Here is a 13081-nt window from a genome sequence, read left to right on the forward strand (position 1 = left end):
ACTCCCCTTCTTTATGGAATCACACCCAACTCCCCTTCAATATGGAATCATACCTAACTAACCTTAACTATGGAATCACAGTTAACTGCCCTTCGCTATGGAATCACACCGAACTCGCCTTCATTATGGAATCACACCTAACTCGCCTTCATTATGGAATCACACCTAACTGCCCTTCACTATAGGCTCACACCTAACTCGCCTCCATTATGGAATCACACCTAACTGCCCTTCACTATAGGCTCACACCTAACTCGCCTCCATTATGGAATCACACCGATCTCCCCTTCATTATGGAATCACGCCTAACTCCCCTTCATTATGGAATCACACCCAACTCCCCTTCAATATGGAATCACACCTAACTAACCTTAACTATGGAATCACACCTAACTGCCCTTCACTATGGAATGACAGCTAACTACCCTTCACTATGGAATCACACATAATTGCCCTTCACTATGGAATCACACATAATTGCCCTTCATTATGGAATCACTTCTAACTCGATTTCATTATGGAATCACTTCTAACTCGATTTCATTATGGAATCACACCTAACTCCCCTTCAATATCGAATCACACCTAACTAACATTAACTATGGAATCACAGTTAACTGCCCTTCGCTATGGAATCACACCGAACTCGCCTTCATTATGGAATCACACCTAACTGCCCTTCACTATAGGCTCACACCTAACTCGATTTCATTATGGAATCACACCTAACCTCCCTTCATTCTGGAATCACACCCAACTCCCCTTCAATATGGAATCACACCTAACTGCCCTTCACTATGGAATGACAGCTAACTACCCTTCACTATGGAATCACACATAATATCCCTTCACTATGGAATCACACCTAACTCCCCTCCAATATGGAATTACTTCTAACTCGATTTCATTATGGAATCACTTCTAACTCGATTTCATTATGGAATCACTTCTAACTCGATTTCATTATGGAATCACACCTAACCTCCCTTCATTATGGAATCACGCCTAACTCCCCTTCATTATGGAATCACACCCAACTCCTCTTCAATATGGAATCACACCTAACTAACCTTAACTATGGAATCACACCTAACTAACCTTAAATATGGAATCACACCTAGCTCGCCGTCATTATGGAATCACGCCTTACTCCCTTTCATTATGGAATCACACCTTACTCGCCTTCATTATGGAATCGCACCTAACTCACCTTCAAAATCGAATCACTTTTATGTCACCTCCATATTGGAATCAGTCGTATCTGTAAACTTTTATGGAATCACACATAACTCCTTTTCATTATGGAATCACGCCTAACTCATAGTGATCATGGAACCACGTCTAACTCCTCTTCATTATGGAATCACTTCTAACTCGCCTTCATTATGGAATCACTTCTAACTCGCCTTTATTATGGAATCACACCTAACTTCCCTTCATTATGGAATCACACCTTACTCCCCTTCATTATGGAATCCCACCTAACTGCCCTGAACTATGGAATGACAGCTAACTAACCTTCACTATGGAATCACACATAATTGCCCTTCACTATGGAATCACACCTAACTCGCCTTTATTATGGAAGCACTTTTAACTCGCCTTCATTAAGGAATCACACCGATCTCCCCTTCATTATGGAATCCCACCTAACTCCCCTCCAATATGGAATCACTCCTAACTCGATTTCATTATGGAATCACTTCTAACTCGATTTCATTATGGAATCACACCCAACTCCCATTCAATATGGAATCACACCTAACTAACCTTAACTATGGAATCACAGTTAACTGCCCTTCACTATAGGGTCACACCTAACTCGCCTCCATTATGGAATCACACCTAACTCGCCTCCATTATGGAATCACACCGATCTCCCCTTCATTATGGAATCACACCCAACTCCCCTTCAATATGGAATCACACCTAACTAACCTTAACTATGGAATCACACATAATTGCCCTTCACTATGGAATCACACCTAACTCGCCTTCATCATGGAAGCACTTTTAACTCCTTTTCATTATGGAATCACACCGATCTCCCCTTCATTATGGAATCCCATCTAACTCCCCTGCAATATGGAATCACTTTTAACTCCTCTTCATTATGGAATCACTTCTAACTCGATTTCATTATGGAATCACACCTAACCTCCCTTCATTATGGAATCAGTCCTAACTCCCCTTCATTATGGAATCACACCCAACTCCCCTTCAATATCGAATCACACCTAACTAACCTTAACTATGGAATCACACCTAACTGTCCTTCACTATGGAATGACAGATAACTAACCTTCACTATGGAATCACACATAATTGCCCTTCATTATGGAATCCCACCTAACTCCCCTCCAATATGGAATCACTTCTAACTCCTCTTCATTATGGAATCACTTCTAACTCGATTTCATTATGGAATCACACCTAACCTCCCTTTATTATGGAATCAGTCCTAACTCCCCTTCATTATGGAATCACACCCGACTCCCCCTCAATATCGAATCACACCTAACTAACCTTAACTATGGAATCACAGTTAACTGCCCGTCGCTATGTTATCACACCGAACTCGCCTTCATTATGGAATCACACCTAACTGCCCTTCACTATAGGCTCACACCTAACTCGCCTTCATTATGGAATCACACCGATCTCCCCTTCATTATGGAATCACACCTAACTCCCCTTCATTATGGAATCACACCCAACTCCCCTTCAATATCGAATCACACCTAACTAACCTTAACTATGGAATCACGGTTAACTGCCCTTCGCTATGGCACACCGAACTCGCCTTCATTATGGAATCACACCTAACTGCCCTTCACTATAGGCTCACACCTAACTCGATTTCATTATGGAATCACACCTAACCTCCCTTCATTATGGAATCACACCTAACTCCCCTTCATTATGGAATCACACCCAACTCCCCTTCAATATGGAATCACACCTAACTGCCCTTCACTCTGGAATGACAGCTAACTACCCTTCACTATGGAATCACACATAATATCCCTTCACTATGGAATCACACCTAACTCGCCTTCATTATGGAATCCCACCTAACTCCCCTCCAATATGGAATCACTTCTAACTCCTCTTCATTATGGAATCACTTCTAACTCCTCTTCATTATGGAATCACTTCTAACTCGATTTCATTATGGAATCACACCTAACCTAACTTCATTATGGAATCACAATCAACTCCCCTTCAATTTGGAATCACACCTAACTAATCTTAACTATGGAATCACAGTAAACTGCCCTTAACTATGGAATGACACCTAACTGCCCTTCACTATGGAATCACACCTAACTCACCTTCATTATGGAATCACTTTTAACTCCCCTTCATTATGGAATCACACCTAACTCCCCTCCAATATGGAATCACTTCTAACTCCTCTTCATTATGTAATCACTTCTAACTCGATTTCATTATGGAATCACTTCTAACTCGATTTCATTATGGAATCACTTCTAACTCGATTTCATTATGGAATCACTTCTAACTCGACTTCATTATGGAATCACACCTAACCTCCCTTCATTATGGAATCACGCCTAACTCCCCTTCATTATGGAATCACACCCAACTCCCCTTCAATATGGAATCACACCTAACTAACCTTAACTATGGAATCACACATAATTGCCCTTCACTATGGAATCACACCTAACTCGCCTTCATTATGCAAGCACTTTCAACTCCCCTTCATTATGGAATCACTCCTAACTCGAATTCATTATGGAATCACTTCTAACTCGATTTCATTATGGAATCACACCTAACCTCCCTTCATTATGGAATCACTCCTAACTCCCCTTCATTATGGAATCACACCCAACTCCCCTTGAATATGGAATCACACCTAACTAACCTTAACTATGGAATCACAGTTAACTGCCCTTCGCTATGGAATCACACGGAACTCGCCTTCATTATGGAATCACACCTAACTGCCCTTCACTATAGGCTCACACCTAACTCGCCTTCATTATGGAATCACACCGATCTCCCCTTCATTATGGAATCACACCTAACTCCCCTTCATTATGGAATCACACCCAACTCCTCTTCAATATCGAATCACACCTCACTAACCTTAACTATGGAATCACAGTTAACTGCCCTTCGCTATGGAATCACACCGAACTCGCCTTCATTATGGAATCACACCTAACTGCCCTTCACTATAGGCTCACACCTAACTCGATTTCATTATGGAATCACACCTAACCTCCCTTTATTATGGAATCACACCTAACTCCCCTTCATTATGGAATCACACCCAACTCTCCTTCAATATGGAATCACACCTAACTGCCCTTCACTCTGGAATGACAGCTAACTACCCTTCACTATGGAATCACACATAATATCCCTTCACTATGGAATCACACCTAACTCGCCTTCATTATGGAATCCCACCTAACTCCCCTCCAATATGGAATCACTTCTAACTCCTCTTCATTATGGAATCACTTCTAACTCGATTTCATTATGGAATCCCACCTAACTGCCCTTAACTATGGAATGACAGCTAACTAACCTTCACTATGGAATCACACATAATTGCCCTTCACTATGGAATCACACATAATTGGCCTTCATTATGGAATCCCACCTAACTCCCCTCCAATATGGAATCACTTCTAACTCCTCTTCATTATGGAATCACTTCTAACTCGATTTCATTATGGAATCACACCTAACCTCCCTTTATTATGGAATCAGTCCTAACTCCCCTTCATTATGGAATCACACCCAACTCCCCTTCAATATCGAATCACACCTAACTAACCTTAACTGTGGAATCACAGTTAACTGCCCTTCGCTATGGAATCACACCGAACTCGCCTTCATTATGGAATCACACCTAACTGCCCTTCACTATAGGCTCACACCTAACTCGCCTTCATTATGGAATCACACCGATCTCCCCTTCATTATGGAATCACACCTAACTCCCTTTCATTATGGAATCACACCCAACTCCCCTTCAATATCGAATCACACCTAACTAACCTTAACTATGGAATCACGGTTAACTGCCCTTCGCTATGGAATCACACCGAACTCGCCTTCATTATGGAATCACACCTAACTGCCCTTCACTATAGGCTCACACCTAACTCGATTTCATTATGGAATCACACCTAACCTCCCTTCATTATGGAATCACACCTAACTCCCCTTCATTATGGAATCACACCCAACTCCCCTTCAATATGGAATCACACCTAACTGCCCTTCACTCTGGAATTACAGCTAACTACCCTTCACTATGGAATCACACATAATATCCCTTCACTATGGAATCACACCTAACTCGCCTTCACTATGGAATCCCACCTAACTCCCCTCCAATATGGAATCACTTCTAACTCCTCTTCATTATGGAATCACTTCTAACTCGATTTCATTATGGAATCACACCTAACCTCCCTTCATTATGGAATCACTCCTAACTCCCCTTCATTATGGAATCACAATCAACTCCCCTTCAATATGGAAAAACACCTAACTAATCTTAAATATGGAATCACACCTAACTCGCCGTCATTATGGAATCACGCCTTACTCCCTTTCATTATGGAATCACACCTTACTCGCCTTCATTATGGAATCGCACCTAACTCAACTTCAATATCGAATCACTTTTATGTCACCTCTATATTGGAATCAGTCGTATCTGTCCACTTTTATGGAATCCCACATAACTCCTTTTCATTATGGAATCACGCCTAACTCACAGTGATCATGGAACCACTTCTAACTTCTCTTCATTATGGAATCACTTCTAACTCGCCTTTATTATAGAATCACACCTAACTTACCTTCATTATGGAATCACACCTAACTCGCCTTCATTATGGAATCACACCTAACCTCCCTTCATTATGGAATCACACCTAACTCCCCTTCAATATGGAATCACACCCAACTCCCCTTCAATATGGAATCACACCTAACTGCCCTTCACTATGGAATGACAGCTAACTACCCTTCACCATGGAATCACACATAATATCCCTTCACTATGGAATCACACCTAACTCGCCTTCATTATGGAATCCCACCTAACTCCCCTCCAATATGGAATCACTTCTAACTCCTCTTCATTATGGAATCACTTCTAACTCGATTTCATTATGGAATCACACCTAACCTCCCTTCATTATGGAATCACTCCTAACTCCCCTTCATTATGGAATCACAATCAACTCCCCTTCAATTTGGAATCACACCTAACTAATCTTAACTATGGAATCACAGTTAACTGCCCTTAACTATGGAATGACACCTAACTGCCCTTCACTATAGAATCACGCCTAACTCACCTTCATTATGGAATCACTTTTAACTCCCCTTCATTATGGAATCGCACCTAACTCCCCTCCAATATGGAATCACTTCTAACTCCTCTTCATTATGTAATCACTTCTAACTCGATTTCATTATGGAATCACTTCTAACTCGATTTCATTATGGAATCACACCTAACCCCCCTTCATTATGGAATCACGCCTAACTCCCCTTCAATATGGAATCACACCTAACTAACCTTCACTATGGAATCACACATAAATGCCCTTCACTATGGAATCACACATAATTGCCCTTCACTATGGAATCACACATAATTGGCCTTCATTATGGAATCCCACCTAACTCCCCTCCAATATGGAATCACTTCTAACTCCTCTTCATTATGGAATCACTTCTAACTCCTCTTCATTATGGAATCACTTCTAACTCGATTTCATTATTGAATCTCACCTAACCTCCCTTTATTATGGAATCAGTCCTAACTCCCCTTCATTATGGAATCACACCCAACTCCCCTTCAATATCGAATCACACCTAACTAACCTTAACTATGGAATCACAGTTAACTGCCCTTCGCTATGGAATCACACCGAACTCGCCTTCATTATGGAATCACACCTAACTGCCCTTCACTATAGGCTCACACCTAACTCGCCTTCATTATGGAATCACACCGATCTCCCCTTCATTATGGAATCACACCGATCTCCCCTTCATTATGGAATCACACCTAACTCCCCTTCATTATGGAATCACACCCAACTCCCCTTCAATATCGAATCACACCTAACTAACCTTAACTATGGAATCACGGTTAACTGCCCTTCGCTATGGAATCACACCTAACTCGCCTTCATTATGGAATCACACCGATCTCCCCTTCATTATGGAATCACACCTAACTCCCCTTCATTATGGAATCACACCCAACTCCCCTTCAATATCGAATCACACCTAACTAACCTTAACTATAGGCTCACACCTAACTCGATTTCATTATGGAATCACACCTAGCCTCCCTTCATTATGGAATCACACCTAACTCCCCTTCATTATGGAATCACACCCAACTCCCCTTCAATATGGAATCACACCTAACTGCCCTTCACTCTGGAATGACAGCTAACTACCCTTCACTATGGAATCACACATAATATCCCTTCACTATGGAATCACACCTAACTCGCCTTCATTATGGAATCCCACCTAACTCCCCTCCAATATGGAATCACTTCTAACTCCTCTTCATTATGGAATCACTTCTAACTCGATTTCATTATGGAATCACACCTAACCTCCCTTCATTATGGAATCACTCCTAACTCCCCTTCATTATGGAATCACAATCAACTCCCCTTCAATTTGGAATCACACTTAACTAATCTTAACTATGGAATCATAGTTAACTGCCCTTAACTATGGAATGACACCTAACTGCCCTTCACTATGGAATCACACCTAACTCACCTTCATTATGGAATCACTTTTAACTCCCCTTCATTATGGAATCACTTTTAACTCCCCTTCATTATGGAATCACACCTAACTCCCCTCCAATATGGAATCACTTCTAACTCCTCTTCATTATGTAATCACTTCTAACTCGATTTCATTATGGAATCACACCTAACCTCTCTTCATTATGGAATCACACCTAGCTCCCTTTCATTATGGAATTACACCCAACTCCCCTTCAATATGGAATCACACCTAACTAACCTTAAATATGGAATCACACCTAACTCGCCGTCATTATGGAATCACGCCTTACTCCCTTTCATTATGGAATCACACCTTACTCGCCTTCATTATGGAATCGCACTTAACTCACCTTCAATATCGAATCACTTTTATGTCACCTCCATATTGGAATCAGTCGTATCTGTCCACTTTTATGGAATCACACATAACTCCTTTTCATTATGGAATCACGCCTAACTCACAGTGATCATGGAACCACTTCTAACTCCTCTTCATTATGGAATCACTTCTAACTCGCCTTTATTATGGAATCACTTCTAACTCGCCTTTATTATGGAATCACACCTAACTCCCCTTCATTATGGAATCCCACCTAACTGCCCTTAACTATGGAATGACAGCTAACTAACCTTCACTATGGAATCACACATAATTGCCCTTCACTATGGAATCACACATAATTGGCCTTCATTATGGAATCCCACCTAACTCCCCTCCAATATGGAATCACTTCTAACTCCTCTTCATTATGGAATCACTTCTAACTTGATTTCATTATGGAATCACACCTAACCTCCCTTTATTATGGAATCAGTCCTAACTCCCCTTCATTATGGAATCACACCCAACTCCCCTTCAATATCGAATCACACCTAACTAACCTTAACTATGGAATCACAGTTAACTGCCCTTCGCTATGGAATCACACCGAACTCCCCTTCATTATGGAATCACACCTAACTGCCCTTCACTATAGGCGCACACCTAACTCGCCTTCATTATGGAATCACACCGATCTCCCCTTCATTATGGAATCACACCCAACTCCCCTTCAATATCGAATCACACCTAACTAACATTAACTATGGAATCACGGTTAACTGCCCTTCGCTATGGAATCACACCGAACTCGCCTTCATTATGGAATCACACCTAACTGCCCTTCACTATAGGCTCACACTTAACTCGATTTCATTATGGAATCACACCTAACCTCCCTTCATTATGGAATCACACCTAACTCCCCTTCATTATGGAATCACACCCAACTCCCCTTCAATATGGAATCACACCTAACTGCCCTTCACTCTGGAATGACAGCTAACTACCCTTCACTATGGAATCACACATAATATCCCTTCACTATGGAATCACACCTAACTCGCCTTCATTGTGGAATCCCACCTAACTCGCCTTCATTGTGGAATCCCACCTAACTCCCCTCCAATATGGAATCACTTCTAACTCCTCTTCATTATGGAATCACTTCTAACTCGATTTCATTATGGAATCACACCTAACCTCCCTTCATTATGGAATCAGTCCTAACTCCCCTTCATTATGGAATCACACCCAACTCCCCTTCAATATCGAATCACACCTAACTAACCTTAACTATGGAATCACAATTAACTGCCCTTCGCTATGGAATCACACCGAACTCGCCTTCATTATGGAATCACACCTAACTGCCCTTCACTATAGGCTCACACCTAACTCGATTTCATTATGGAATCACACCTAACCTCCCTTCATTATGGAATCACACCCAACTCCCCTTCAATATGGAATCACACCTAACTGCCCTTCACTATGGAATGACAGCTAACTACCCTTCACTATGGAATCACACATAATATCCCTTCACTATGGAATCACACATAATATCCCTTCACTATGGAATCACACCTAACTCGCGTTCATTATGGAATCCCACCTAACTCCCCTCCAATATGGAATCACTTCTAACTCCTCTTCATTATGGAATCACTTCTAACTCGATTTCATTATGGAATCACTTCTAACTCGATTTCATTATGGAATCACACCTAACCTCCCTTCATTATGGAATCACGCCTAACTCCCCTTCATTATGGAATCACACCCAACTCCCCTTCAATATGGAATCACACCTAACTAACCTTAACTATGGAATCACACCTAACTGTCCTTCACTATGGAATGACAGATAACTAACCTTCACTATGGAATCACACATAATTGCCTTTCACTATGGAATCACACATAATTGGCCTTCATTATGGAATCCCACCTAACTCCCCTCCAATATGGAATCACTTCTAACTCCTCTTCATTATGGAATCACTTCGAACACGATTTCATTATGGAATCACACCTAACCTCCCTTCATTATGGAATCACTCCTAACTCCCCTTCATTATGGAATCACAATCAACTCCCCTTCAATATGGAATCACACCCAGCTCCCCTTCAATATCGAATCACACCTAACTAACCTTAACTATGGAATCAGTTAACTGCCCTTCGCTATGGAATCTGTTAACTGCCCTTCGCTATGGAATCTGTTAACTGCCCTTCGCTATGGAATCACACCGAACTCGCCTTCATTATGGAATCACACCTAACTGCCCTTAACTATAGGCTCACACCTAACTCGCCTTCATTATGGAATTACACCGATCTCCCCTTCATTATGGAATCACACCTAACTCCCCTTCATTATGGAATCACACCCAACTCCCCTTCAATATCGAATCACACCTAACTAACCTTAACTATGGAATCACGGTTAACTGCCCTTCGCTATGGAATCACACCGAACTCGCCTTCATTATGGAATCACACTGAACTCGCCTTCATTATGGAATCACACCTAACTGCCCTTCACTATAGGCTCACACCTAACTCGATTTCATTATGGAATCACACCTAACCTCCCTTCACTATGGAATCACACATAATATCCCTTCACTAAGGAATCACACCTAACTCGCCTTCATTATGGAATCCCACCTAACTCCCCTCCAATATGGAATCACTTCTAACTCCTCTTCATTATGGAATCACTTCCAACTCGATTTCATTATGGAATCACAACTAACCTCCCTTCATTATGGAATCACTCCTAACTCCCCTTCATTATGGAATCACAATCACCTCCCCTTCAATTTGGAATCACACCTAACTAATCTTAACTATGGAATCACAGTTAACTGCCCTTAACTATGGAATCACACCTAACTGCCCTTCACTATGGAATCACACCTAACTCGCCTTCATTATGGAAGCACTTTTAACTCCCCTTCATTATGGAATCACACCGATCTCCCCTTCATTATGGAATCCCACCTAACTCCCCTGCAATATGGAATCACTTTTAACTCCTCTTCATTATGGAATCACTTCTAACTCGATTTCATTATGGAATCACTTCTAACTCGATTTCATTATGGAATCACACCTAACCTCCCTTCATTATGGAATCACGCCTAACTCCCCTTCATTATGGAATCACTTCTAACTCCTCTTCATTATGGAATCACTTCGAACACGATTTCATTATGGAATCACACCTAACCTCCCTTCATTATGGAATCACTCCTAACTCCCCTTCATTATGGAATCACAATCAACTCCCCTTCAATATGGAATCACACCCAGCTCCCCTTCAATATCGAATCACACCTAACTAACCTTAACTATGGAATCAGTTAACTGCCCTTCGCTATGGAATCTGTTAACTGCCCTTCGCTATGGAATCTGTTAACTGCCCTTCGCTATGGAATCACACCGAACTCGCCTTCATTATGGAATCACACCTAACTGCCCTTAACTATAGGCTCACACCTAACTCGCCTTCATTATGGAATTACACCGATCTCCCCTTCATTATGGAATCACACCTAACTCCCCTTCATTATGGAATCACACCCAACTCCCCTTCAATATCGAATCACACCTAACTAACCTTAACTATGGAATCACGGTTAACTGCCCTTCGCTATGGAATCACACCGAACTCGCCTTCATTATGGAATCACACTGAACTCGCCTTAATTATGGAATCACACCTAACTGCCCTTCACTATAGGCTCACACCTAACTCGATTTCATTATGGAATCACACCTAACCTCCCTTCACTATGGAATCACACATAATATCCCTTCACTAAGGAATCACACCTAACTCGCCTTCATTATGGAATCCCACCTAACTCCCCTCCAATATGGAATCACTTCTAACTCCTCTTCATTATGGAATCACTTCCAACTCGATTTCATTATGGAATCACAACTAACCTCCCTTCATTATGGAATCACTCCTAACTCCCCTTCATTATGGAATCACAATCACCTCCCCTTCAATTTGGAATCACACCTAACTAATCTTAACTATGGAATCACAGTTAACTGCCCTTAACTATGGAATCACACCTAACTGCCCTTCACTATGGAATCACACCTAACTCGCCTTCATTATGGAAGCACTTTTAACTCCCCTTCATTATGGAATCACACCGATCTCCCCTTCATTATGGAATCCCACCTAACTCCCCTGCAATATGGAATCACTTTTAACTCCTCTTCATTATGGAATCACTTCTAACTCGATTTCATTATGGAATCACACCTAACCTCCCTTCATTATGGAATCAGTCCTAACTCCCCTTCATTATGGAATCACACCCAACTCCCCTTCAATATCGAATCACACCTAACTAACCTTAACTATGGAATCACAGTTAACTGCCCTTCGCTATATAATCACACTGAACTCGCCTTCATTATGGAATCACACTGAACTCGCCTTCATTATGGAATCACACCTAACTGCCCTTCACTATAGGCTCACACCTAACTCGCCTTCATTATGGAATCACACCGATCTCCCCTTCATTATGGAATCACACCTAACTCCCCTTCATTATGGAATCACACCCAACTCCCCTTCAATATCGAATCACACCTAACTAACCTTAACTATGGAATCACAGTTAACTGCCCTTCGCTATGGAATCACACCTAACTGCCCTTCACTATAGGCTCACACCTAACTCGATTTCATTATGGAATCACACCTAACCTCCCTTCATTATGGAATCACACCCAACTCCCCTTCAATATGGAATCACACCTAACTGCCCTTCACTATGGAATGACAGCTAACTACCCTTCACTATGGAATCACACATAATATCCCTTCACTATGGAATCACACCTATTTCGCCTTCATTATGAAATCCCACCTAACTCCCCTCCAATATGGAAT

The sequence above is a fragment of the Pholcus phalangioides genome, unplaced genomic scaffold (genome assembly GCF_987345545.1).
Source record: "Pholcus phalangioides strain wild (caught in Gottingen) unplaced genomic scaffold, Ppha-v1.0 ptg000011l_1, whole genome shotgun sequence".
Classification (NCBI taxonomy): domain Eukaryota; kingdom Metazoa; phylum Arthropoda; class Arachnida; order Araneae; family Pholcidae; genus Pholcus; species Pholcus phalangioides.